A 27451-nucleotide genomic window follows, 5' to 3' on the forward strand; every position below is an offset into this window, starting at 1 on the left:
GATGATGGTCAGGACGAGGTGTCTCTCTTTCCCTTATGTCTCGGCGAAAAAAAAAAAAGAATTCTGCTCGCAAGAGACGGGAACAGGCCCTGCGAAAAAGGGCGAGTCAAAGAAAAAATGTGGTTGATCCCTCTTATATAGGAATCGGTATAGAACACGAAAGTGAAACGTGTCTTCACAGAAGTAGTGTAATGTTTATTGCACATTGATATATAATGTCTATTGGTGTTTTGTGGCTAAAGCGCCCTTAGGCGTTGATGCACCCACGCTGACGCCTGGTGGCACGTCTCCTCCATCACGACTACCAACGTCGATGACCATGAGCAACCGTCGTGCATATGGAAGCTGCACTACGCTGCACACGCTAGCACAACGCGAAAGACGAAGCACGTAACTGACACACTAATACAACGCGCAAGACAAAGCACGTAACTGAATCGTCACCGAGTCAAATCAGCGCGTACAGCGCGTCGTAATTGCAGCCTCCGCGATCAACTTCAGAAACATTTTCAGAGCTAATTGCGGAGGCCACGCTCCGCTGTGCTGAGTACGGTGAACGCCACCTAGGTGGCGTTGGTAGTGCTTCTTGATGCCAGCGTCCCTTCGAATGCTGGCATCGAGGCGTCGTAGTGCTGAGACCACCGAAGCGTTCACTGTCGGTGCGCGTTAAGGCCGGAATACATGAAGCGAATAACCGGCGTCCGAGCGAAGAACTTCGTCGGGCGGCGAACGTCCGACGGCCGGCGTCAAGAAATTTGCCGTCCGCAGCCGATCTGCCTGTCCAAACATTTTCGTCGGGTGAACGCCGCCGCCGGAAGCGTCTAGCGCGCAGCGGTGGACGACAGCCAATCAGGAGGCACTAGTTCCGGTCGCAATGCATGCTGGTGTTTCGCGCGCGCGCGCCTTTTCGCGTCGTCTGCAATCGCGTTGGTGTTGCCGTGTCTGCATGTCTCTGCACCGATTGAGTAGTTCCTAGTATGATCTCTCAGGAATCGCGTTGTATTTGTACATCCCATATCCGCTGATCTGCGAGGAAACAGACAAGCAGTGCAAGCTCTCTACAACAACCTTCAACAGAAATCTTTTGATCTCAGAGGCCACATGCTGTCGTCATGCCTATCTCCCGACTTCCCCGATAGATGGCGCTGGCATCGGATATTTCTTTCGCTAGGCTTAGACGCGTTCGAAACGAGAAGCGATCTCGAAAACTACTCAAGGTTATCCATAATACTCTGTCGTCGAAGCGGCCTGAGACTAAGCGAAAGCCGTTTACGCAGTCATTTGCTTCCAACTAAGTGAATTCTACAAGGACAACGCCAAATTCAGTTCGAAGCGGGCGGCCGGGACCGCCGCCAACACGGCGGCCAACGCGCGGCGGCGTTCGCCGCATGTATTGCAACACAGCAAACATCCTGCGTCGTGTCGCCGCGTCGTTACTTGACGCGTGAAGTTCGTCGAGAAAGTTCGCTCCATGTATCCCGGGCTTTAGTGTCATAATGCAGTACTTCTCTTTTCTGCTCGTAGGCGGCGGCACCGCCCCGAGCAAGAGCGCGGGTACACGGAGGAGTGTTAGATATATAAGGCGCGTCTGTGTAGCTCTCTGCAAATGCGTTTGTGGCGCAATGGGTTAAACGCTCGGCGATCTATCGTCGCGGACCGAGAGGTCGTGGGTTCGATTCCTAAATTTTGCATGTTTGTGGAACTTTTTCTTCTGGTTTCTTTCTTTGTATTATGTTCTATGACGTATTTCCGTGACGGAAATACGTCAGTGAAGTCTTGGTGGACCCCGGAATAAAACACTTTCGTGTTAAAAGAAGCGCGGAAGGACCACCGCGCTCGTGAAGTGAGTTAATATTCAGCCTCACAAGAACAAAAGGCCTGCATCTACTTTTCTATTCTTTTCACAGGAAGAGAAGGGGAAGGATGAGTCGAGACGTTTTTAGCCAAATATGGGTCAAGCGTGCGCCACCGCCTGTCGCGGCTCGCGAAACGCACTTACCTGCCCGGTGCGAGCGACGATTGCCATCGTTTAGTTGTATTCCAACGCGGGCACCGAAATAGAAAGTATGTCAACTAAAGAAAGAAAAAAGAAAACAAATTTGGTAACAGATGCATATAGTTGCATTGCGAACGTGACGAGCGAAAAACACTCTCCATGCGTTTCTCTCGAAGTCGAGTGCTACAGATGTTCAGTGGTTCAACGTTGTCACTCGCCACTCTGACTTAGCTGCTTAGCGGCATTACGTCCTGCTGCTAAGCGCGAGTAAAATCTCTATATAAGAAAAGTACCGCCATCTACTCTTTTCTCCGCCGCCTCCTCTCCTAAAGCGCTTGCTTTTTTCTTTACTTTTTGCTTGCGAAAGCCAAGTCGATGGTGGCGCACCTAGAAAGTCCACGTTGAAGCTTTCAGGCTGGGCGCGTGCCGCCGCCGCCGCCGGCGACTGCGGCTGCGCAGAGGACTTTCAACATGGCTCAGAGGCGGAAAAAAAGAAAATATAAAGAAGTGAAAAGCGCGCGCTATCATCGTCCAATCGGAGATGCAGGAGAGAGAGAAGCGGCGTTTATCAAAGGATGGCGGTACTTTTCTTATATAGGGACTTTAAGCGCGAGGCCTCGGGTACGACTTCTGGTGTTGAATATTTTCAGCGCTGTTAAAAAAGAACAGCAACGGAACAGGAAAGGGTTCCTTTCCTGCTCCCATCTGGCTTTACCAACGGCACGCTAAACACATCTCGAGAGGCATTCAGCTTTCCCATTGGCTAAGGAGTACTGCAGCTTCCACAGACCTACAAACGACTTGCGAGATTGAGTATAGGCTGTCTATGGTGAAATGGTACAGCACAGGGCTTCTGTGCTGGGAAAACCGGGTTCTTAACCAATCACAGGAGCAACTTGATCACTGGGTACGTCACTCTTGGGATGTGGTACTCTTGAATGAACCTGTATGACCACCTGTGACTAACTCAGCGATTAACACTTGACTGTGTAACTGTGCAAAGTGTGAACTTTCTCTCCTCCTGCCCCTTTTTAAAACCCCTTTTCCCCCTTGCCCAGTGCAGGTTAGCCTACTGGGCTCAGCCTGGTTAACTTCCCTGCTTTCCCTTATGACTCCTCTCCTCTCTCTCTCTCTTGATGCCAACGCATATATATATATATATATATATATATATATATATATATACATACATACAAGTGCTGCCGTATGCATTGTCTACGAATAGCCAGTAGAATGAGAACGATCCTTCACTACATACTCACGCCTGCTACACGTGTAATACAAAGCCCTACGACTGCGTTTCTTGGGAACATCGCCCGAGGGCCACGTTTATGCACCTATTTAGGGTACGCTCACTGTACAGCAGTGCCAACTGGTGACCTACGAAGGGAACTACTAAATACATGCAACTCATTCGAGCTGCGAAAATAGAGCCACTTGCAGATTAGATTGCCGACGCGAGAGGTGCGCAAATTTGGGAAGTCCGCGCACTTGACACTCTTATAGCGACCGTGACCTGACCACTTACGGCCAGCTTCGCGGTTTCGTCCACTGCTGAGATATCTAGGCCCATTGTAATCCCGTTCTCCCACTGAAAACTGTAGCCGTCACACATTCTTGCTACATATACAACCATGGACATGATTACAGTTTTACAGTGTTTGCTACCGCAGTAACAAAAAATCGTTGGTCCTTCCACACCGTGAAGATGGATGATAAGCGAAGCTTGTCCCTTTGTATACCTAACCATCCCCTTTGCCATCAACATTCTGTTTACTGAAGTGTACCATTGTGATTAACGAGATGTGCATTGTGTGGATACTGGTGACATCAATGACGACAAGTTGGCAGTGAAACACACTCTTATTGAACATCGGAAACTTCACTGGTCAATTTTGTGAAAGTCAGCAGAGTACCCTTGTGAACACTGCGGTATACTGCGAGGGGTTCGTTCATCTCGATGTCACACATGTTGTTTGCAAATGTCAAATCTACACACGTACGTCTTATAGTAGTGGTTATGTTCACAATGAATGGCTCATACCCCCTTAAGCAATGGCTCATACCCCTGTAAACGCGGCCTTCCCGTTACGACGACAGAAGCGGAGTGAAAATATACGTTGGAATGATATGAACGCAAACGGCGCCGCCTGCGGAAGACGACGACGACGAACGCGGGAGCAATGGCACGAGCGCGTTCGCGCGGTTGCGCCGAGCGGCGCCAAAGTGCCTGCTGTGGATGAAGACGACGACGCTCGAGCCATTGCTGATTAGGATAGTTTCTGCGTTACATCGCCGGCGCAGGCTAGCGTATACAAGCTTCGCTTGAAAACGGCGAAAATAAGCATAAACGTGCGTTATAGGCAAGCGAGACTGATAGACTCACTGTGCATTTGCACCTTCGAGATACAACAGGATGCCATTATTGCAGGAAGCAAGTATAAGTGCGTGTGCGCGCATGTCTTCGCTTGCGTTATCCACTATAGTCGTTTACGTGCAAATCCACTGTAATTTTTCCCATGTAATTGTTTCGTTCGCTCATCAGACGTCGGTGAACCCTAAAGTGCTGCTCAGGAACCCGTTGTAACAGAAACAGCAGCAGTGAAACTAACTCGATGCCTTTCTTTTTTCTTACCTCTTATTCTCATGGTAACCTTGGATGGGCAAGCGCAGCGTAGCAATTCCGTGCAGTGGATGAAACAGCTAGCGTCCATTCATTATCGGAACTGTTCACCAGGCTACTGGTTGTATTTACCTGCGCATTCCAAAGAACACGTCCAAGCCGCCGCTGCCTCTGATGGACCATGCTGTTGAGAGGTTCAGTGCAATTACTTTGCTCGGCTTGACTGGTCCTCTCAGCATTCGGCGGCACGCACAGGGTTGTATAAGCGCTCATTACAACCTCTCTGCGTGGCTGACACGCAGGATGCATAAAAGGCAGACATGTTCCGAAGATCCGCTCAAGGAAAGATGTACGCATGCTCTCTTAGTGGCATGCAACTGATATTTTATCCATCGTGCGACGGAACGCAGAAGCAGCTTCAAGAAATGCAAGGTGCGGAGTAAAGTAGCGGTAACCTTTGCTTCCCACCGTCGTCTTTGGGGCGACATATTAACAACATGACATGAGTGGCGGCACGCCTCAGGTGCTTTGAACAAAGGCAAGAAAATGTTCTTGAAATAAGCTTTCAGCAGGATGTGTACTTTTTTTCGTGATGTGTTCCTGTTTCCTCACTTCCCTGCGTTGTGCCCTGTTGTTCAGATATGTTCCCTCACCAACTAGCCAAACTTAGAACCGTTTTCAACTGAATGACGAATCGTGAAAGAGAGAATGTGGGAATGTGACACTTCCTCAGAACTAACAGGCAAGTTGAAAGGGACGGGCTCGTGAGCTGTCTATTTATAGTCTACACCATATTTCGCTGTTAATGTGTGCACCACCAAGCAAGCAAGGAATTAGCATGCCCTGGTTGAGCTGGTCCCACTGAAAGGCACGCCACAAAGCGGGGAACTTGCTTCAACAAGTGGTTTTTCTTTAAAAAAGGACCAATTTGCACAGGGGAGTTCCTCCTACGTTCAGATTGTGCCTGGAGCAGTTCGTCATCGCAGCACTGCACTGTCGATCCTTGACACCTTTTAGGACCAATAAGATTTTCATTGTTTCACTCAGTCGTTAATTTCTTATGTTAAATTAAAGTAGCAACCATAGGCTGCATGGTACGGGATCTCAGAGCCGTGAGTTTACGAACCAGGTGGCCGGGCCGATATACGCTTATCTATTGAAGAACTTATGAATGAGTAAGAGAGTGAGTGAAAGAGGTACAGACAGAAGAAAAGATAGAGAAGTGATTGATTGATTGATTGATTGATTGATTGAGTGATTGAATGAGTGAGTGAGTGAGTGATGAAGTTAGAGTGAGGGAGGCTTTATGTGAGGGAAAGTAGGAGCGATGGAGTGCTTGCTTTAAATGATGCAATTACTCAAGAAAAAAGCAACTCTCTTCGTCAAAATGCCTTTCGCTGCACCAACGGTAGTCAGGTGTATAAACCATTTAATTTCGAGAGAGAAGATACTAGTCTACCGTGAGGGAAACAGGATATATTAAATTGCAATTCTTCATAACCGACAGCAATTACCTCCAACCTAACTCAGCGTTCTTTAGCAGAGCATCTTCATTTGGCGCTCCACGTGCGACATCCAGGAAGTCGTTGGTCGCGGAGAGACGCGTGCAAACGCGGCAAAGCAACAAAGGAATGGATTATTTTATTTTTATTCTGAGAGCCATGCTGGTAAAACGCTGCAGCAACGTGACCTCCGCTGCTGCGTGACGTTCATTAGAGCATCATCCATCACGGGAGGCAATCCAGGCGCGACACGAGCTGGCTCTGCGATTTGGAAGTTTCTTGCGCGTGCAAGCCATCCCCGTGCGCTTGCGGACCAGCTACTCGTAGATCGATTTTTTTAGCCTTCCCCACGACAGTTGTTCTCGTCCTTTCGTTTTCGAATGAATCTGCAGAATCTGCGGTCACGGAAGAGGCAAAAGAGAACGATCGATATGGACGGATGCGCCTGAGCAGAGCGAATTCTACGCAGCTTCAAATCGTGTTTCCTGCAATGAAATTTAGGACGTTCTTGGATCGAGATCAGTGGTGCACGTGGTGGAGAGGGGGGAGTGGGCTAGGCAATGTGTCGGGGTCAGAACATCACGCAAAATTTTAGTGATCCCTCTGAGAACAATGATAAGCAGGTTGGAATTAGACGTAAGGCCCCTCGTGGAAATTAACAGCACGTTGTAATTAGTATTCTTTTGTATTATTCTCCCGCATTTATTTCAACCAAATAAATAACTAACCAATTAATAACTTATTTATTCATTTATTCAATAACTAACTAACTAACTAACTAACTAACTAACTAACTAACTAACTAACTAACTAACTAACTAACTAACTAACTAACTAACTAGCTAGCTAACTAGCTAACTAACTAACTAACGATTATAATTGGGTAAGTAACTAACTAATCGTTATTTATTTCACTATCTATGCATATTACTTTACAAACCCTTGTTGCAACTACTGCCTTCCTTGCATTGTTATGTCTATTTTGGAGAGGAAGTTGCACTGCAGACTTTCACTTCGGGATCTCCTCTTTTGTAAATATCCCGTAAGGTATGTTTCTGTCCCAATAACCCCCATTCTGATTCGGATTAGCGAAAATTCCGTGACTATACTTTCGGGCTATGTCACGGCTAACCATGGATTGAGATGGCTAACCATGGACGGTCCAGCTCAGTGCAAGCAAAAGAGCAAGCTAGATACGGTACGAATTGTGCAGGAGAGGCGGAGAGACAAACGCTTGGCTTGCGACATAAAATGACCTGGACCTTCGTATCTCGCATAGTGGACGTGCGCCTTAGAAATGATAAACGCATCAGTCGTTACTACTACAACGTACGTGCTCTGGTATCTTCTTGCGCATCTCTGCGGCACAAATGAATAGCTGGATATGTTTGCTCCAAGGATATGTTTTTTCTTTTTTTTTCAAAAAAGTTCGGTTGAGCGCCTGAATGTGCGGGCATCACTGCGGATATGACTTGAAAGCACTCCACCGCAATTTCGGTCACGTCCCGTGGCTTATCTGAACATTTCTGACTCCTGCAGCCCCACAGGTGCTTTTAAATTAGCGTGATTATTTTTCTGCATCCGCATCCGCCCCATTTTTCTCTGTCGGCGCCATCTCCGACTTCGACGCTGTTTCGTAAGCGTTTGCCTTATCTCTGGGGAGAGAGAAAGATGACAGCGGGCAAAAAGCTCTTCTTATTTTTGACATATTCCTGTTGCCATAATTATTTGTAGGATTAATACGCAGGACCATATGTCAAGTCATTTTGCGCTCTCAGTGCATATGACCTAAGATGTGCAAAAAAAAAAAGAAAGAACTGCCACTCAAAAGAGAAAAAGAAATGGAAGGAAAAAGGAAGGAAAAAGGAAAGTGGAAACAAAAACAAAACCGTTTAATGGACAGACTATTGGCCCAGTTTTGCGCCATCTGCCGTCTGGCCATTAGTACACGAGACCTTCAGATCAACTTAAGGATAACGCGCGATGTCATGCGTGTATACGCAGCTCTCTCACAATCGCCGTAGAATGATTACGTTTCGAAGAATACGGCGCGCTGCCTGGTCCATCACCTGGGACTGCCGGCGCAAGTTCTAAGCCGAGACTAAGTCGTTATACCGAAGGTTTGCCGCATTCATCATTGTTTCATATCACCGGGCAATTTCATAAGGCTATGGAATTTCTCATTAGGGCCCCGCATCTTAATCAGGACCAGCTGCCTATAGTACCCGCATAACTTGGAGTGGAAACCGCGAAGGACGTTCTCGCGCGTCGTTTAAATATCCGCTCGCGGTGCTCTGAGTGACCTTAACACATAAAATTTGCCACGCTTTTCACTGGTCTAAAATCGACCGTGGAGAAACCTAACCTTGGCTGCGCGTTTTGCCTCGTCGCTGCAGCTTATTAAACCGATTATGGTCGTCTAGTCAAGCAACCAACAGGTGTTCCGAGATGATTTTCATATCACCTTATGCATCCATTCAATATGAATTTGCACGATGCCAAAGCCTGAGCGTTGCCTTCATTTCGTAAATGTCCCAGAATAAAAACGTCATGTTCGCGTACCTGTAAACATTAGAACCATATGAAGTCGCGCGCTTGCGAAGAGTGCACATGCATACTGGAACAAATGCAAGTAGAGAAAACAATGGCAGATGTATTCTAAGTATATGTTCCATGACCATTTTTCCTGGCTCTCTGCCTTATCATGCCTACATGCTTTAAAGCGAAGCAGTCCTTCGCCCCCCCCCCCCCTCCAATTTTTTTTTTCTTTTTTTTTTAACGTAAGCTGGACCAATCTCGGCAACAACGTACTCAAAGGTGGTTACTTCATGGGCCAATCCTGGTACCAGTGCACGATATAAGTCATCGCCAGGGCTATAATGGGGTTTGTGACGCGGCCCGATCCCCGATTCAGCACAACGTCACCTGCACGCGCACGCCTCATCTCATAACATTAGCCAATAGAGTTAAACAATGCGTCCCCAGCATCATATCTCAGTAGGCCTACCGGGGTGTGAACTATCTGTGAGCTGTCGTTTGAGTTTGATAATCATGCCCCAATGGGGCCTGCTTTCTTTCTTGTTCTTTCTTCTTCTTCTTTGTTTTTCTTTCTGTCTTTCGCTTAAGTTTCAGAACTGCAGCGGTTGCACTTGCAACCACGATGGCGTTCTACGTCCGATGCATGCGTTACTGCAATAATGAACTGCTTCTCAAGGCGGCAAAACAACGAGCGAAACGGTACGGCTATATATCTGAACATGAGAGAGCGGGTGCTGCGTACACCATTAAGTGGACAGCCAAGCCGCAGTTGCGTTGACGAAGTGGTGCGCTGTCCTGAAGCGAACAGCGTTTCCGGCACTCCTGAAGGACGTGTAACGTATATTCCATTTGGGCAAACGCAATATCACTCTGGCGCACGCATACGCGCGGCTCTTGTTTGTGGAAGCTTGACACGCGCGGAGGCCGTGAAGAGCCCCACGCCCAGCCGTTATTTACAACGGCGCGCCCAGGTCGCAGGGGGGCCGGAGAGGGTAAATATTTACTCCCTTCTTCCCTTCCTTCGTACTCTCTCTCTCTCTCTCTCTGTCGGAACCTGCGTATCATATGTCAGCCCCTGGCCAGCTCGTCCTGTTTACGCCGTCGCACAACACGATGTCGGGTAGCGCTGATGAGCGTGGCGGGGTCTGCATCCATCAAGGGTGCTGTCTCGCGACCAATGTTTCTGGTGGCTCACGTGTTCCCTCTGGTCGGAGATCATGCTGGGATGTGGGCGTGCGTTCCTTCTTTGTTCTTTCTTTTTTTTCTTCTTTTTTTTTGCGAAAACCGCTGTCTTCAACAGTGCGTAATCGCTTCTGTGTGATATTGGTGTTGCGTGCACAATCTTATTCTGTGTGCACGTGTTGCATGTTTTGGTTGCAGAATGTCCGTGAATCACTCGTTCTATGTTGTCGGCCAGGTTCCAGTCAGTCATAATTCAAATGAGACGATCACTTCGTCTTCGCGAGAAGGAGGAGGGGGCTCAGGTGTGGTTGAAGGTTTGTGGGAAAGTGGTTTGCGTACCTACTGTAGATTATACAACTGGGACAGTACAAAAAGCCAATGCGTGCAGCAGGATTCCAAGGACGGGAACCTGCAGTACCTCCAGATAAAATGATTACGCGGTAACAAATGCCATAAAAGGCTGCATTATCCTAAAGGTAGAGGCAGTTTAGTTGTAGACGGAGGAGTTAGCGCTGTTGTTAGCGCCTATTTGGTGTAGTGTTGCCATTTAGTATATAGTAAATAATTTACCCAACGAACCTATTTATGGTAGGGGTAAATGTTAGGATATGAACAACCGGCACGTTTGGTAAGAACGTTACGCAATTTGTATTGTTCTCTTACTCCTTGACACGCTTTTAGCTCATCCAGCATTCACCAACGCTTCCTCAAAGCTATCTCCTAAATTGTGCTTTGGTCGGCGCTCATGTCCGGGCGTGACCGACTGAGAGAAGGATAATTGACGATTACCACAGATAACAATAAGTCTTTAAATAAAACCCCCCAAAGCGTCCTACTGAGGAGTTAAGTTCACGGGCAACATTTTAAACAATATATGTAGATTATTATTGCTGCGAACCTGTGCTGTTGAATCACAGTTTGCGAATCTGCGTGCCCCGTAAGAAGGCTTTTGTTGTTCCCTTTATAGTACGCACTTACCATACGTCACAGGCAGGCATTCCTTCCGTCAAAGTGTCCAAGCATAATTATTATTTAGTAACATCATCTTGCGGAGTAGCGCACACCCTGTACAAGAAGAACGTAAAGAAGTAAAAATATATCAAACGTACTTAACTATAATGTAGGCAAAAGAATTTGCCCAGCGATGATAATCTCCGTACGGAGAGGCGCTTGTGTTGCTATTACGTGTTCACAAAATCGCCCTAGCGAATCTTCAATATCGGCGCCGGCCACGAACGGCCACTCAGGACATGTCTTCGGGGCGAATCCATAAATTTCCTGTCGGTGGTGCACCGAAAAAAAAAATAGACAAACGCAACTACCACAAAAACTGAACACGTCTATCGGCCACTGTCTATAAGAAGAAGCGGCATGCCGACATGCTTTCGCAACGCACATGTTGTCGGTTCTCGCAAAATGCGTGAGCCGTAATTTTCAGTCATTGCGAGCGCGTGCGGTTCTTTGCCCGGAGGCCACTTGTCTCCTTAAAGAAGTAACGCGGAGACAAGCGTTACGACAGGAGCGGAAGGAGGAGCTTTCACTACGGGCATACGTCTTGAACGGCTTTCCTATCTTATTTTCTTTCGTTTTTCGCCATGGTGTCCTCTGTGCTCGCTCTTGCTTCGTCGCTCACACCAGCCTTCACACGTGGCGCTAATATACCAGGCGTTTTCTATTTGGAATTAACAATTTTTCCTCTAGAAATCATCCGGGGGAGAAAGCGCAACTTATGTTCGTTTAGCTGTATTGCTCGAATAGGCCGAAACTACTTGACCAAGAATTCGAAAAGCATAACTGACGTATTAACAATGTTTCCCTAATAAACCTATTTAATTTATCACATTACGGCACTTATTGCAGTTTATGAATTGAAGCCAGTGATGTCTCATGACACATTCATTTGGAACAAATTTTGGAACTACTACCAGTTTGGAGATAAGCGTCCCCAAACTTGCAGTAAAATACATTGTTGGTTTCCTTGCGTTAATTTACACAAAATGCATTCTTAAGCTCTACAGTACAAATTTAACTGAAATACCAAAGAACATTGTTGCACACTTTGGCAACGCATATCTCGAAACAACTTTCATCCGCTGAATTTGTTCGTAGTGGATATGCCTTTTGAACTTAGCGGCTGCAATTCGTAAATAGCAATATCTTCCCTAAAGTAATTAGTGAAGAATTATTTAGTGGTAATCTGTTAATATCCGAATATTCATTAAAATGTTTCTGCAAGTACTGTCAGCCCCTTAGAGTAATTCAGCTCAAGGAGTAGAACTGCGATATCGGTGACAAGCGATTTTTCAAATTTTACAGCGAAGCTCTTCCTGCGGACCCTGTGCCGTCGTCGGTTCGCTAAAGACCACGTGACCTAGCGGGAGAGGAGAGAAAAAGAAAAGCTACACCCTGTGAGAATGTTGTGACAGGGTGCAGATGAAAAGGAGAACGGGGAGCGGGTTGACGTAAGTGGCGCCGTCCAATACTCTCGTTGGAGGGGGAGAGCGTGAGGCGCGCCAACCAATGGTGGTGTAGGAAAAAAAGTAGTTCAGCGGAGGTGTGGGGTGTTGGAGGAGTTCGCGTTAGCGTTGGCTGTAGATAGAGAGTTTTGGTCAAAGACTCTTGTCTGGGAACGCCGAAAAAAAGAAAACGTGGGGAACGTGCTAGGAACGCCGTCGCCTGTGGTCGCCGACGCGTCCCATCCCCCGCAAGTATCGCCGTTCGGGCCAGCCAAGCGGCCGCGAATGCACAGTTTCGCTGTTCAACCATGCTCACGGAATGGAAGAGGCGCTGATTTTTTGTTTACTCTAAAAAAAAAGTTAATTTCACTTCGTGAACACGGAGAGAGAGAGAGAGAGAGAGAAATTTATTTACAGAAAGGCAGAGAGGTCGGCCTGAGCTGTAACTTGCTCTGGCCTGCTACTCTACACTGGGGAGAAGGGACGGGGAGGAAAAGGGCTGATGGATGATAATGATAAGAGGAGGAGGTGTGTATGTACAATTTTACAACGTTGTGGCATCTCTAAAGCCGTGCGTCTAGCCCAGTGGCTTGTAGAAAGACTAAAGCGGCACTGGTTATCATGGCTGCGCTGTTTTCATTGGGCCAAGGACCTAAAAGAAACTCGTCTGATAGGGGCCTCTTATGGACTTCTGCAATTGAAGAGACCAGTTTCTGTCGTTCTTGCGCGTACGCGGGACAAACGCAAAATATATGGTCAAGTACTTCTGGTACCTGGCAGTATTCACAATTGGGGCTAATGCCACTGCAACCAATCATATGTCTGTAACGATTCGTGAATGCGACACCAAGGCGTATCCGGTGCACGATGCTTGATTGGCTTCTTTTGAGCTTGTGAGGAATGCGGTATGTCATTTCTGGGCCCCATTTATGCACTCGCTTGTGTTGATGATCTGGTTGGGTCCAGTGCTGCAACGTACAATTGCGTATTACGCAACGAAGTAGGGCATTTGTGTCTGTCCGTGAGAATGGAATGCGTACTTCAGTCGCATTATTTGAAGCAGCTTTCGCTTCAGCGTCTGCCTGCTCGTTCCCTATCACACCACAGTGCGAAGGTATCCATTGAAAGGTGATAATATGGCGATTTCTATTTGCAAGGTCGAGAAGCTCTGCGATTTCTATAGCAATTGAATAATACGGGCCCCGCCTGAGAACAAAGTCAATGGTTTGAAGAGCTGGTTGGAATCACAGAATATCGTCCATGCGCGAGGAGGCTCCTTGGAGAGAAAGCGAAGTGCCTCCCGGATAGCAGCAAGTTCTGCGGCAGTTGATGTTGTCCTATGGTCTAGTTTAAACTGCCGTGCGACGATCATATGAGGAATGACGAAGGCTGCAGTGGAGGCATATGGTGTGACAGAGGCATCCGTAAACACGTGTATGGTATTACCGTACTTTGCATAAAGGTGACACAGAGTAAGCTGCTTAAGGCCAATGGATGCAATGGACGTCTTTTTTGTAATGCCGGGAATCTGCAGAGCAACAAACGGTTTAGGCAGAACCCATGGGGGTGTTATCGGAATACAGTCGGGAGAAAATCTTGACGGTACAATATTCTGATGACGCAATAGAATCCTTGAAAAGCTGCAACCTGGCTGTATGGCAGGGAGCGATGACAAAGGATGGTGTTTGTGTCGTGTCAACACGCGGAGGTGCAGTCGAAGAGGCTCGCAGATCAAGTATACAGCAATCGGGCAAGCACGAGCTTCCGCTATAGTTCCATTGGTTGACGTGCATCGTGGGAGGCCCAAACATGTGCGCAATGCTTGAGCTTGAATGCTCTCCAGTGTGCGCACACAACTAAGTCCCATGCTGGAGAGCGCTGGCATGCTGTACCGTATATATCCTATGAATAGCGCTTGGTACAGTTGAAGTAGCGATGACTCCGAAGGGCCCCATCTTGTTCCTGCAACGACGCGAAGGACGTGAACGAAACTCTTCAGCTTTGTCTTCATTGCAGCGACGTGTCTTGACCAAGATAATCCCCGGTCTATGACTACGCCAAGGAATTTGTGGTGTGTTACTGCAGGTATCGCTGTTCCATTAACAATTATGGGATACCTGGTCATTCGTTTTCGCGTGAATGCAATCACGGAACATTTTGCTGTTGAGAGCTGAAGGCCTTGACGCCGCAAATATTTAGCTGTGATTGTCACTGCACGTTGGAGTCTAGCACGCATTTGGGGACGGGTAGCTCCAGATGCCATATGCATATGTCGTCCGCATATGCGCTAATCTTTACCGTGTTAGGAAGTTCAGATGCAAGACCAATCAGTGTAATATTGAAGAGAGTTGGACTGAGAACTCCCCCTTGTGGAACACCTCGGTGGATATCGTGCTGGCCGGTGTCGCCATCACTTGTCGACATGTACACGGTGCGGCCACTAAGATAGCTAACTATCCATGCATATAGCCGGCCACCGACGGCTAAATCTTCCAGTGCATCAAGGATTGCATAATGGAGAACATTGTCGTATGCACCCTTAATATCCAGGAAAACAGCTCCAACTAACCGGCGGCGACTTCTTTCCTGTTCAACAGTGGAGACCAAGTCGATAACACCGTCGATCGAAGAACGGCCTCTTCTGAATCCATTCATAAAATCAGGAAAGCAATTATTGCTCTCTAGGAACCACTCCATCCTTGACAAAACCATTCTTTCCATTACTTTGCCGACGCAACTGGCTAAGGCGATCGGTCTATAGGAGGAAAGCTCGTTAGGGCATTTCCCCGGTTTAAGTAATGCTACAATGCGACTGCACTTCCAACTATCTGGAACATTTCCAGACTCCCATGTGGCATTATAAAAAGATAGAAGGATACGTCGTGCTTCTGTGCCAAGATGGTGGAGTGCAGCGTATGTGATTCCGTCAGGTCCTGGTGCCGCTGAGCGTCGGGAAACAGTAATTGCAGCGTCAAGCTCTTGCATCGTAAAGGTACTTCGAGTCGCTCATCGTGAACACGGGTTACGCGCAAAAGCGGATGGATGCCGCGAACATGCACAACGAGCACCCTGGCGTCGAAGCACAAACGGAAAGGGCGCGAACGTGGCGATTCTCTTCTCCACTTCCTGGCGCCTTCCTCTTCCGGCGCTCGCTTCCCTTGCGGCGACAAACAATCTCGCCGATTTGACAGACGGGGCATCTATACGGTTCCGCATAAGAGAACAATCTATATTAACGGAAGCAAGTAGTGTGGTCATCAGCAGCCGGTTATGATCAGCGTTTGTTCCATCCCGCTTCAAGTTCATGGTATACAGCCCACTCGCTCTGTTGGACGAACTCGACAAGCCACCCACTGCAACGTTGGCGGTGCCGATTCGGTCCAGTTTCAGCAGTCTATGATAACTGCAATGTAGACAACTAAACAATATTTTAAAGAGCCCTTTATGCAGTTTTATAGAGAGTCTGAGTGGTCGCTTTTTCAATGTTTGGTGATCTGAGATAATAATGGTGAGACGATTTCCCCTTGAAGAAACTTTTGCGAAGACTCTGTGCACGTGCCGTGGTCTTCAGTTGCCAGGTTTAGATAATCTTCTCGACGAACGCGCCGGTTTAAATTCGGTCTCTCTCCACTATCTTCAAACTGTCCAGTAAACTGGACACGGGGATTATCATTGCAATCGTCACAAGTTTCTTCTTTCTTCAATTACGTTCAGTTCAGTCAAGATAATTTCTTCAGATTGTTCATTCAGATGCGCGAGAAGCTACTGAAGGTATTTCCAGTGTTACAGTATTACACGAAGAGCGGAAGAGAGGCTGTATTCTCGTATGATCACATTCGACCATATATAGTTTTGCGAGCTCACATCGTGCGCGATGCTGCGCTGTAGCGAGGCGCCCTTCTCGACTTCACGAGGAAGTCGAGAAAAGGAAGAATAAACGCACATAACTCTGGGGCCGAATTCAAAAAGCTTTTCGCTCGTAAGTGCTCCTTGCCATTGACCGACAACATTCAATGTTATGTCCAGCATCACGATTGCTTGACATTTGCTCTCACGGGCTATTCTAGCATAATATCTTTTTGTGAATACGGGCCCTGATTCGCTATTATGCGCGGATTGAAAGGTGAACGAAGATGCAAGGGTAACTGAAAGCGAATAGTGAAATAGGAGCAGTTATAATGACACTGAGCTCAGTCAGGGTTGCAAGTGTAGCTTCTCTCCTCCTTTTTTAGAGCGTAGCTCTTTAGGCGCCCGTTCCTTCGGCGAGCGTCGGCGTAACCGAGCGAACGAGCACAGCGAAAGATGAAGCGAGCGCGGAGCGCACCGGGCGATGAAAGACGCGAGGAGGAAGCAGAGAGGAGGGTGCAGCGGAACCATGAGGCGGAAAGCGGAGGAAGAGGTTACGGCGAAAGGGTGAGAAGAAAAGCGTAGTGCGGCGACGATGACTACGAGATGTCGCCAGAGTAGCGCGCCTCGTCTGGGAGGTCTGTCGGCGGAGGCTGCTGTGAATCGCGCCCACGCGTCACGCACGCGCTGGCTCTCGCGATCTCCAGATCAGCAATGCAGTCGCGCCACCACTTCGCTCCGTTTGCAACGTGTCGCACGAGACAGATTGTCCGCGCCAGCCAACATATCGCGATATGAAAACGCATATAGAGCTTCACTCAAATTTCGCATTAGGGAGTATCGTAATCATCGGTTAATTTTTTTTCTTTCTTTTTTTCTTACAGCCACACACACAGAGAAGCGACAGTAGGAAGGCAACACTAAGCGATTCGGGCAGGCTTGTCAACCGAAAAAAAAAATGAATTAGTGCCCAAGAAATCTCGTGCAAGCGTTCGTCGGGACCATTCTTCTGGGATCCTACACTGCTACTCTGGGTCATTGATCCCTTCTTCCAAGCGTAGCGCACATCAAAAGCCTAGGCGTCCTGTGACATCGGTTGACACGAAGAATCTCCATTTGCTATAGTACTATGGGAAGTTGGAAGTTGAATAATGGCGCTACAACAAAAACATTGGCAGGATATCTGCTTGCTTCGCTGCAAATAACGCCGAAAGACAATAGTCTTCTGCCGCCCCTGATACGTAACATCTTCACTCCTCCCATGATGGTTGCAATGAAGGTTTTGCTCAATTCATTTCAACTTTCCCGCGTTCGCCCTGCTTTCGCGCCATCTGTTGGGACCTTTAATTACTGTTGGCTTAAAGTCGGCTACAGAGCTGCGGCTTCAGTCGGCTTGTTTTTAACGCGTAGCGTGTCTTGGACACCATTTATAAAGCGTTGATTTTTCATTTACCAACGTAAATACCAGTCCTATGTGTACTCTTAATTAAATGAACGCTGCGAATCACGGTTATGTACATATATTTTGCCTGAAATAGGCCTCAGATTTCCTTTGCGATGTATAATGTTGACGTGTATGACCCCGTGCCACCAGTGCTAGTAGCTTGGCTGTTTGGCCAGGTGGTTGAATCGAGTGACAGACAGACAAAGTTTTTCGCGTTCAGGTAGCCCAAGAAGGACTATCGTCTTTAATATTGGTTCCACCGACAAATTAGGCACGCGGTATGGGCTACTGCTCCTCCTGGCAGGTGACATAAAATATCGACACGTCATCTAAATCGTAGACGGCCCCCATATTACTAGTAGTGGACAGGCTTTCCAGAATTGTTGCATTGATCAGAGCGAACGACTTGCGGTATCAAATATTCTGAACGGCCTACGAACACTCACTACGAGTAAATGCCGCCTAGTGGCAATCACCTACTTTTATACGCGGAAGCTTAATAGTCAGCACAGGGGCCCTCATCCTTTGAAAAACTGAGAGAGTCGAAGACACCGACGTCACGCTGATGGCCATCGATAAACGTGGTCTATATACGCGTATACGCTGTAATCTCGGTGCTCTCGCCGCCATTTCAGTGACACGACGTTCAGATAAAAAAAAAGTTTGCGTCATTATGTTTGACGCCGTGGAGAGCCTCGTGGTTTTTCGTTGAAAAGACGTCGCCCGCGGAGGCGGTGTACGCCTGTGCTATCATACGGTGTCATCGGTGTCATCATCGACTCCGAGTCGATTCTTAATGTTCCACACAGGCTTATTCAAGCGTGTCTTGTGGTCTCCAATGGATTGTGGCTAATTACTTCCCTCCCCAATTCACGCGAGGTCGTGTGGCAACTGTGCCCATCAAACTGCGCTGCCAGCTCTTATAGTCTGTTCGTTTCTTTACATTGTTGCTATAAGCCAACTGCTACAAAAAAGTTCTGCGACACTTCCGCGCAAATTTAGCGGCTAAATGTACAGGTACACGTAAAGCGGCAAGAATATGTAGCATTTGCTTTCTATGACGAGCACTGAACTATTCCACGAAGGTTAAGTGCATGCGAATAATCTCGAACAAGCATCCAATCAGCTTACACACATTCTATTAACCTCTACAATCACCCTTGGCCCCCTTCTTCATCACGCGTGGCAAAATTTCGAAGGAAAAAAAAAAAAAACTCCATTACAGCGCTCTTCACTCGCCTTTAGAGATGTTTAGGAAGGCATATAAGATCCCGCATATGTCGTTATTAATCGCCTCCTTCCGACAGAAGTACTCGCTCTGCATGAAAATGAACGGCGTTCCTGGAGCGACAAGTCCTGGCCTTCGGCGAGGTCACAAGGTCCTGCAGCAGCATCGCGCTCCGCGGAGCTCTGATGCTTCCACTGATTTCTAGCTTTCGCCTGCAAATTGAGGTTTAAAAGACGGTATATAGCTTATAGTGCCAGTGCGCATTGGGTGCCCTTTTGTTGCAGCAGCGGTTAATTGATCGTTTCGCGACGCTCACCCTGTAGGCGCGATCGCCTCGCCCCTATCATCGCTTTCCGTTTATTCGTTTCGGAAGCGCCGGCGACCTGTTCTCCCTAAGCAGTTCTTGAGCTTGATCTGTTCGTAAGAACAAGTATCAGCCGATAGCGAGGCCGAACATCTCTTAAATAATGCAATTGCCCAATGAAAAATAGCAGCGATAAGAAAATAGAAAGGAAAACTCTCGAAAATAAAGTGCTGATAACCATCCTCTCTTCAGTAGCAACCCTTTGTCGGACCTCGCTCATTAGGTACCGTTTGCGAACATCACAGTTAGTCCCCTGATCGTGAGTGAACCACAAGGCGTGCACCACCCACGGCAACAACGAAGAAAAGCAGAAAGAGAAAGAAGAATAAGCGGCGCGATCCGCCTGCGCAGTGGGTGAACCACATGTGGCGCTGAGTTGATCACCCTATAGGGGATATCGAATGGCCGCCCGTCGAACCTGTAATTAATGAACCGCGTGGCGGCGCTGTGCACATAACAGTCGGCGTGCTCACACGCCGCACAGCGTTCCACGCTGCAGCGGTTGCGCCGGAAAGTGGCGCCACTCTGTGGCGGCGACTCTGAGGGCCGGTAGTGCTCTACAGCAGGCCGAATCGTCACTGGGCGTGGCGGCCAAGCAAGAGGTATAAGCGCTGAGGCACCGTCCCCTCACCTTCCTCGGCCGAGGAGGTACGCAGACCCGAGAAGATTACACACCCATCTCTCGCACCCTCTTCTTTTCCATAGCGGCGTGCACGTGGCCGGAAGGCGGAAGAAGAGAAACGTGAATTATGCCTTTCGGGCCCCAGCGGCAACCTACTCCAACCCTGCGGGTGTTAGGCTATTCGTCATCCCTTCGTGACGTGCGCTTCGCGTTGGAGAATGCCTTGCGTTTTGTAAACACTTCGCTGGAGCAGTAGAAACTTGCAGGAAGAACTTCCTGAATTTTTTTTTCTGCTCAGCGCTATCTTCACAGTGCATTACCAACTATAGCCCAACAGTCATCCGTGCTAACCTTGCGTTTAGAAACAATAGAGCCACCTCCCTAGAAGCCTTCATGTACAAATCCTGGTGCGCAGAAGGATCAACAGTGGTGCCTTAAAACGTGATGACTCCATGGAGCCAATGCAGTGCATGCAAAGGTCAAAATGCACAGCACCTAAAATCAAAACAAAACAAGAAATTACACGACAGGCAGCTTTTTGTTGTTGTTTTTCTCCCCCACTGTGCGCTACGTCTCTTGACCGAAGCTGTACTCGGCGATAGTGATAAACCAACTCACGAAGGGCAGTTTATTTGGACATTACAACACGTAAGTACACGAAACTACATGAAATACAGCTCGGTTTTACTTTAAAAAAAGAACGAAAAATAATCACGTGTACGAAAAGAACATTAGCTTCATTTATCAGTTGTGTCGCGCAGGGCAGCCCAGACCTGCTATAGCCTTGCAAGATCTACAACTTCTGACAACGATTCGCATCGCGGCGCGTTGCCCCTGTTTCTTCCTAGCCCTGTTCGGTAGATCTAGAAGAGTATTCGCCTACATATGTGTATTTGGCTGGTGAAGACGGCGATTGAACAGATTGCAGAGGCATCAAGAACGGTAATGTCACACCTACGCACTAAGTTTGCATAATAATAATCAATCAGTCAATCATTTTCATAACGTGCACAGAAATAACCATAATGTTGGATTGCCAGCACACACGCACATCAATTTAATACTACTACTACTACTACTACTACTACTACTACTACTACTACTACTACTACTACTACTACTACTACTACTACTACTACTACTACTACTACTACTACTACTAATAATAATAATAATAATAATAATAATAATAATAATAATAAACACTATGAATCATGACTTTCACACGAAAAACAGGAAGCATTGTTTTTTCTTATTACATTCTGCACCATTCTGTAAGGTCTGTGAGATCAATGATCTCGCAGTACTTTGTGATACCACCTTACACTTTTCTTCTCCCACTAAACCCGTTGCAATGAGGGGTATGCGCTCTCTGGGCTCTGTTAGCGGACTATCGTGGTAATCCAATTATACAACACCGTTCCGCAAGTTGTACGCAACAATATGTCTTCCTCAACTCGAATACGCGTCGGTAGTCTGGAATGGCATTTTATAAACCCAACAGTGGCATTACAGATCGTGCCCAGAAAGAGTTTCTAAGCGTATATCATCACCGCTTTGCTAACACAGTTACTGGACCTCGTTCTAGCCCTGTTGGATCATTGTCATTTCCATTACTTCACTGCCGACGTGATCGCGCTGACCTTCTGTTTCATTTCAAGTTCCTTCAGGGTATCCTCACCTCCCCGAACTGCTCAGTTGTGTCATGTTTCGTATTCCGCGCTAGATCACCATAGAACAAAGACCTTTCCGTGTTCCTGCCTGTCATAACCAACACTCCACCGACTACAGAATGCTGTCTTTATAACGCTTATCTTTTATAATCTCTATATTTTTCGTAACTTGCTGTCATTGTTCTTTTCCGAGATTTGCGTTGTTGTTTCATAGTTTTAAACATTGTTCAATTGCCTTACTCCTCTTTTTTTCTTTTGTATTTACATTGAGTTGTCTCTTGTGTACACTCTTCTTTTCAGAGTGGGCAAGACGGCAGCAGCGCCGACACGATGCTTAATCGCGTCTTATTTCTCGTGCAGTTTCTTTGCTGTTTACCTGGAATCTTCAACGCTGTATTTTCCTCGAGTTGCTGCGAAATGGAACCGTCCGTTGACCATGCGCTGCATTTGAAGCTACAGCCTGTGCCCGCGTATGATGGTCTGCGTCCGAACTGCCCTGTCACTTCCCCATGTGACAGCTTTGGCAAGTGCGATAGTCCTATCCTCGCGCCACTTGCTTCCAACTTATATGTGACGTCATCGGATGGCCCAATCAAAACATGCTCTTGGACAATGATGTCATCGACACAACGCTTAAAAGACCTGGACCCGGCATCGCTCGTCAGTGGGCAAGACGGCAGCAGCGCCGACACGATGCTTAATCGCGTCTTATTTCTCGTGTAGATACGTTATTTTGAACACGCCCATTGTTTTAGGTCAGATGATCGTTGTTTGCTGCTGCTCTCTTGCCCACAGAGCTTTCTGTCTTGTTTTATACATGCACTATATTGCGTCAATAGGCTGGCACTTAGCGGTGATGTAGAATTAAATCCTGGACCTATGAGAAAGGGGACTCGTAATACCAGTAACTACAGTAACCGATAACGACTCAAGCAATATTTCCGGAACGCTGACCGAACTATTATTTGGGCAGAAACTGATGGCTCGTGATATCGCTGACATCAAGCTTTTTCAGCAAACTGTCAACAAGCGTTTTGACGCGCTGGAATCCCGTGTGGCCGCCTTTGAAAAGAACACCGCCGATCCTAGTACCTCGTTTGATCAGTGTGGTTCTGATGTACGCTCTTTATCTCGGGCCGTTTCGGAATTAATGAAAAAGAGCGATGGTCTTGAAAATCGTTCCAGACGCAACAATATAATTTTGCAAGGACTTGACGAAAATGATGGTGAAAACAACAACAACACGCTTTTTTCAAATGTACGCCAATTTTTCACAGAGAAACTGTGAAATTCCAAATTGAATGCCCGCCAATTGAACGCTGTCATAGAATTGGCACCAAACGTGAAGGTAGATCGCGCCCCGTTATATTACGAGTACTAGACTTCAGGAATAATACAGAGATAATGAAAATTGTCTCAAAGCTTAAAGGAACAAAATTTTATGTTACTGAGGATTTCTCAGCTAACGTGCGTGCCATTCGCAAGAAGCTATGGACAGCAACCTATTCTTTTCGTAACCTTCTTTTCGTAACCGCAAAACTGGCAAGGGAGGTGGAGTCGCCCTTTTTTTTTTTTAAGTCTGACCTGAAGTTTTCGGTTATCTCTCCTCCAGCAAATCTCGAATCTGTCTGGTGTAAATTGTACCTGGGCAAAAAAACAATCGCAGTCTCCGTTTTCTATCATCCACCTGCTTCCTCCCTCGATAACCTTTTTCTTCTAACTGATTATATCAACACGCACAATTTTCATGCAAATAGTTTAATTCTAATGGGAGACTTTAATACACCGGATATTCATTGGCCCTCACTTTCGCACCGCAGTTCTTTAGGTAGCGAATTGATTAACTTTTCTTTGTCATTCAATTGGGCTCACACAAGTAGTTGATGGCGCAACAAGATAGAACGCACTGCTTGTTCAGACCTTGCTGATAAATTGTCCGAGTGTGAAATTATTGACGGAATTTCAGATCACAAGGCCGTGTTTATATCGCTCAGTTGCACAATCTGTAAACCGCGTACCGAAATTCAAACTTTTTTCGACTTTAATCGCTCTGACGATACTTCTATTCTTGAAGTTTTATCAGAAGGCTTCGAATCATTTTGCACACTCAGTAAAGATTGTGACGTGAATACACTAGTTCGAGAATTTGAAAGCATTACAAAGCTCTGCATTAGCCGATTTGTTCCGTTAAAAAATAAGAAAAAGAATCGTGCCATCCCTTGGATGACGAGAGAAATTTTGCAATTGTCACGCCGCGTTAGATGGCTGAGACGATCAAAACGCAGTAACGACCCCGATGCCATTACTAGATTCACATCTGCCAAAGAGGAACTAAATCTGAAAATGAATCTAGCCAAAGATTTTTTCTTTCATGTCGAGCTGCCAGGATTGCTAAGAAATAATCCTCGGAAATTCTGGCGTTCCGTCATGCCTGTTACAGATTCTTCATCTTCCTTTACTATTAATGATGAAAGTGTAAATGATCCTGTGCGCATCTCCAATGCATTCAATGCATATTTCCATTCTGTCTACCCAAACGATGCTCCCATCTGCCCGGCTTTCGATAATCATTCAGTTTATTCCATTCCCGACATTTCAGCTAATGTTAATGGCATCCTCAATTTGATTTTAAAGTTAGACACAAAAAAATCTGATGGCTCTGATGGTATTCCGAACTCGTTTTTACTTCGTTATTCACAATGGACATCACGCTATCTTGAAATTATATTCAATAAGTCTCTTGAAACCGGAGTCGTTCCTTCATCCTGGAAGCTTGCAAGAGTAATACCCTTATATAAAACCGGCGACAAGACAGACCTAACAAATTACAGACCAATTTCTTTAATTTCTCACTCGTGCAAAATGCTGGAACATATTATTTACAAACACATCATCGATTTCCTTGAGTCGAATAATATTCTAACTAATGTTCAGCATAGCTTTAGAAGTGGTGTCAGCACTATCACGCAATTAACCGAATTCACCCATGACATTGCTTACCAATTAGATCTCGGTAAACAGATTGACACTATATTTATTGATTTTCGATTCAGTACTTCATTCTCACCTCTTGCAAAAATTAAATGCCGTACTAAAGAATTCCCGTCTGGTCGACTGGATTGCTAGTTTCCTTTCTGACCGGTCCCAATACGTCGACTTCAGTTCCGCAAGGTCATCAATTCTTTAGGTAGGTTCCGGGGTTCCTCAAGGGTCAGTCCTGGGTCCTTTATTGTTTTTAATTTATGTCAACGACCTACCAAAAAAAAATGTTTCTTCCGGCATTCGTCTTTATGCCGACGACTGCGTCTTATACGATGTGATATGATTCTGCGACTAATCATAAGCGACTGAACGATTCCTTTGCCTCCTTCGGTGCTTGGTGCGAAAAATAGAAAATGAACATTAATTTTTAAAAAACCGTTGTTTTGACCTTCACAAAAAGAGCAGCGCCAGTAATTGCGACATATTCCTCGAATGGATTATCTTCAACTAGAGTTCGACAATATAAGTACCTTGGCGTAACATTTACTCACAATCTCTCAAGGTCTGCACACATTGATCAAACATGTTCTAAGGCATAAAAACAACTTGGATATTTACGTCGTACTATGCAGAAGGCTCCAAAGGACACTAAACTCTTGATGTGTAAAACACTTGTCCGCCCCATTATCGATTATGGCCCCACAGTGTGGTCACCCCATAACCGAAACAACATAATCAAACTAGAAGCAGTTCAAAAGAAAGCCGTCCGCTTGATTTTTCGCCGGTATGACCGCTATTTTTCACCATCATCTTCTCTCCCTTTTATGAACCTAACATTACTTTCCGTGCGTCGTGACGTGGAATCTTTAAAATTTTTGCACAACATAATTAGCATGTTCTATCGTACTGCGAACCCAGTTTGCTTATCTTTCGCCAAGCCTTCTTCTACACGTAACTTCCACGAGCTGAATCTTTTCCCTTTCCATGCCCGCACAAATACTTTCAAGTACAGCTTCTTTCCCCGTACTATAGAGGTATAGAATTCCCTACCTGGCTGTCTTCGTTCACTCCTGATAAGCGAATTCGAAGTGCTCTTTACGAAACCAGTTACGTTTGATTTATGCTTTGTGTATGTATTTTAGTGTTTCGCTGCTTTCTGTATTGAAGAAAATGATTTTTCAGTGCTTTACCTGTTGTACTAATATTTGAATTTGCTAATGTTGTAAGATTCTTTGTTCAGTTTCACTTATTTTTTGTTCACCCCTGTACTAACCCACTCCTGCAATGGCCCTGCTATAGGGCTGCAGTATGTACAAATAAATAAATAAATAAATAATAATAAATAAATAAATAAATAAATAAATAAATAAATAAATAAATAAATAAATATAATAAATAAATAAATAAATAAATAAATAAATAAATAAATAAATAAATAAATAAATAAATGTTTTATGCACTCTTCGTTTTATAACTGTTTTTTTATTCATTGTGTTTTTTAGATAGATTCTCCTGTATAGTTTTCTTTTGTTTGTTTTTTATGTGTGCGTGGACCTGCACTCAGACCTTAAGGTTGTTCCTGGGCACAGTAAATGATTGACTGAATAACTGATTGATTTATTGATATTATTATGATTACACGTTTGGATCTACTAGCTTCTCTTTCAATGCGGGTTCCTCGGTAGACTACGAAGGAACATAGGCCCTTTTAAGTTCCTGCTTCTTTCCGCAGACACTCGCATCATCTGAATGCAAAGTCTTTACAACGGTAATTTCTTCCATCTTTATGTCTTTCAAAGCGTGCTGTATTTTTTCTGCTCCGAGTTTCGCACGTTTTAATCAGCCTTCTTTCTAGCTGCACGTTTTTTCCTTTCTTCACATGGTATCTCTCGCTTACGATGTGTACGCCACCCCGCAATTGTGTGGTATTGCTGTGTTGTTGCTTATTTGTTTATCCAGTTGTTCATTGTTGTTGTTTGTCATCTAAGCTTTTTTTTTTTTTTCATCCGACAGCTCTTGTAGTTGTTTTACATTTCTACTGATTTGCTTTTGTTTCTCTGTGCACCAGGCGCTCGGACCTCATCGTTCATCAAGGACACGTTAAATTATTGACTGATTGATCGATCATTGATTATTCATGTGTAGGAGAAAATCACATTAGGAGGAATGCTAGCGACTCCTCCTCGCTTAGTCAGAGAATATATATCCGACTTAACGAGCACAAGCAAACAAACAAACAATAATTAAATAAAATTTAAATAAATGTCGGATCGCATGCGCTCGCTGTTCACGAGGAATTCAAGTAAGCTCATTTAATGTCCCAAGGAAAATACGTAGCACAGCTAGTAATCACAGCAAGGTCAACTAAGCGCATTGTAGCACGTCACAGGTATAATAATATTAGAGAAAGATGAGACTGCTCCGTCAGCGTCCTTTCTAGCAAATTTGTTTTTCAGTCCCCGAAATATAAACTGGAGGCCCCGAGAACAGGTGGTCATTTGTCCACTCCCCAGCTATACACTCCAAAGAGAGCGGTAGTCACTGCCATCTATATTAGGGCTGTGATAATCATTTTAATTGCAAATTCCTTTATGGCATGTGGAATCAGAGGCCAAGCGGAGTGCGACAGAAGTGCCTGAGCCCTGTATAGCACGGTTTCTGGTACGAGCCACGCGACCTTCCTGAAGGCCTCTTGAGAAACGGAAATTATCTTCATTGAGGTGGAAAAATGAGCGAGGGCTAGGAATAACTAAGTCCAGTGTTACTTCCCCTGTCATTTCTTCCATACTGTAAGCGCTGCAGAAACTTCAACAGGAATTCCCTTTCCAAGACGTTACTACAAGACAGGACTTTTCCTTTTTATTACCCTGTTCTGAAGGCCTGTATTCCCTTATTTCCACTGTATGCAGCACTTAAACCCGAAGATGTGATGCAACAGGTTAACGCACCAGAATATTCGGAAACCCGCCGTGATAGCTCTGTGGCTTTAGCGTTC

Source organism: Dermacentor silvarum, chromosome 8 (genome assembly GCF_013339745.2).
Source record: "Dermacentor silvarum isolate Dsil-2018 chromosome 8, BIME_Dsil_1.4, whole genome shotgun sequence".
Lineage (NCBI taxonomy): Eukaryota > Metazoa > Arthropoda > Arachnida > Ixodida > Ixodidae > Dermacentor > Dermacentor silvarum.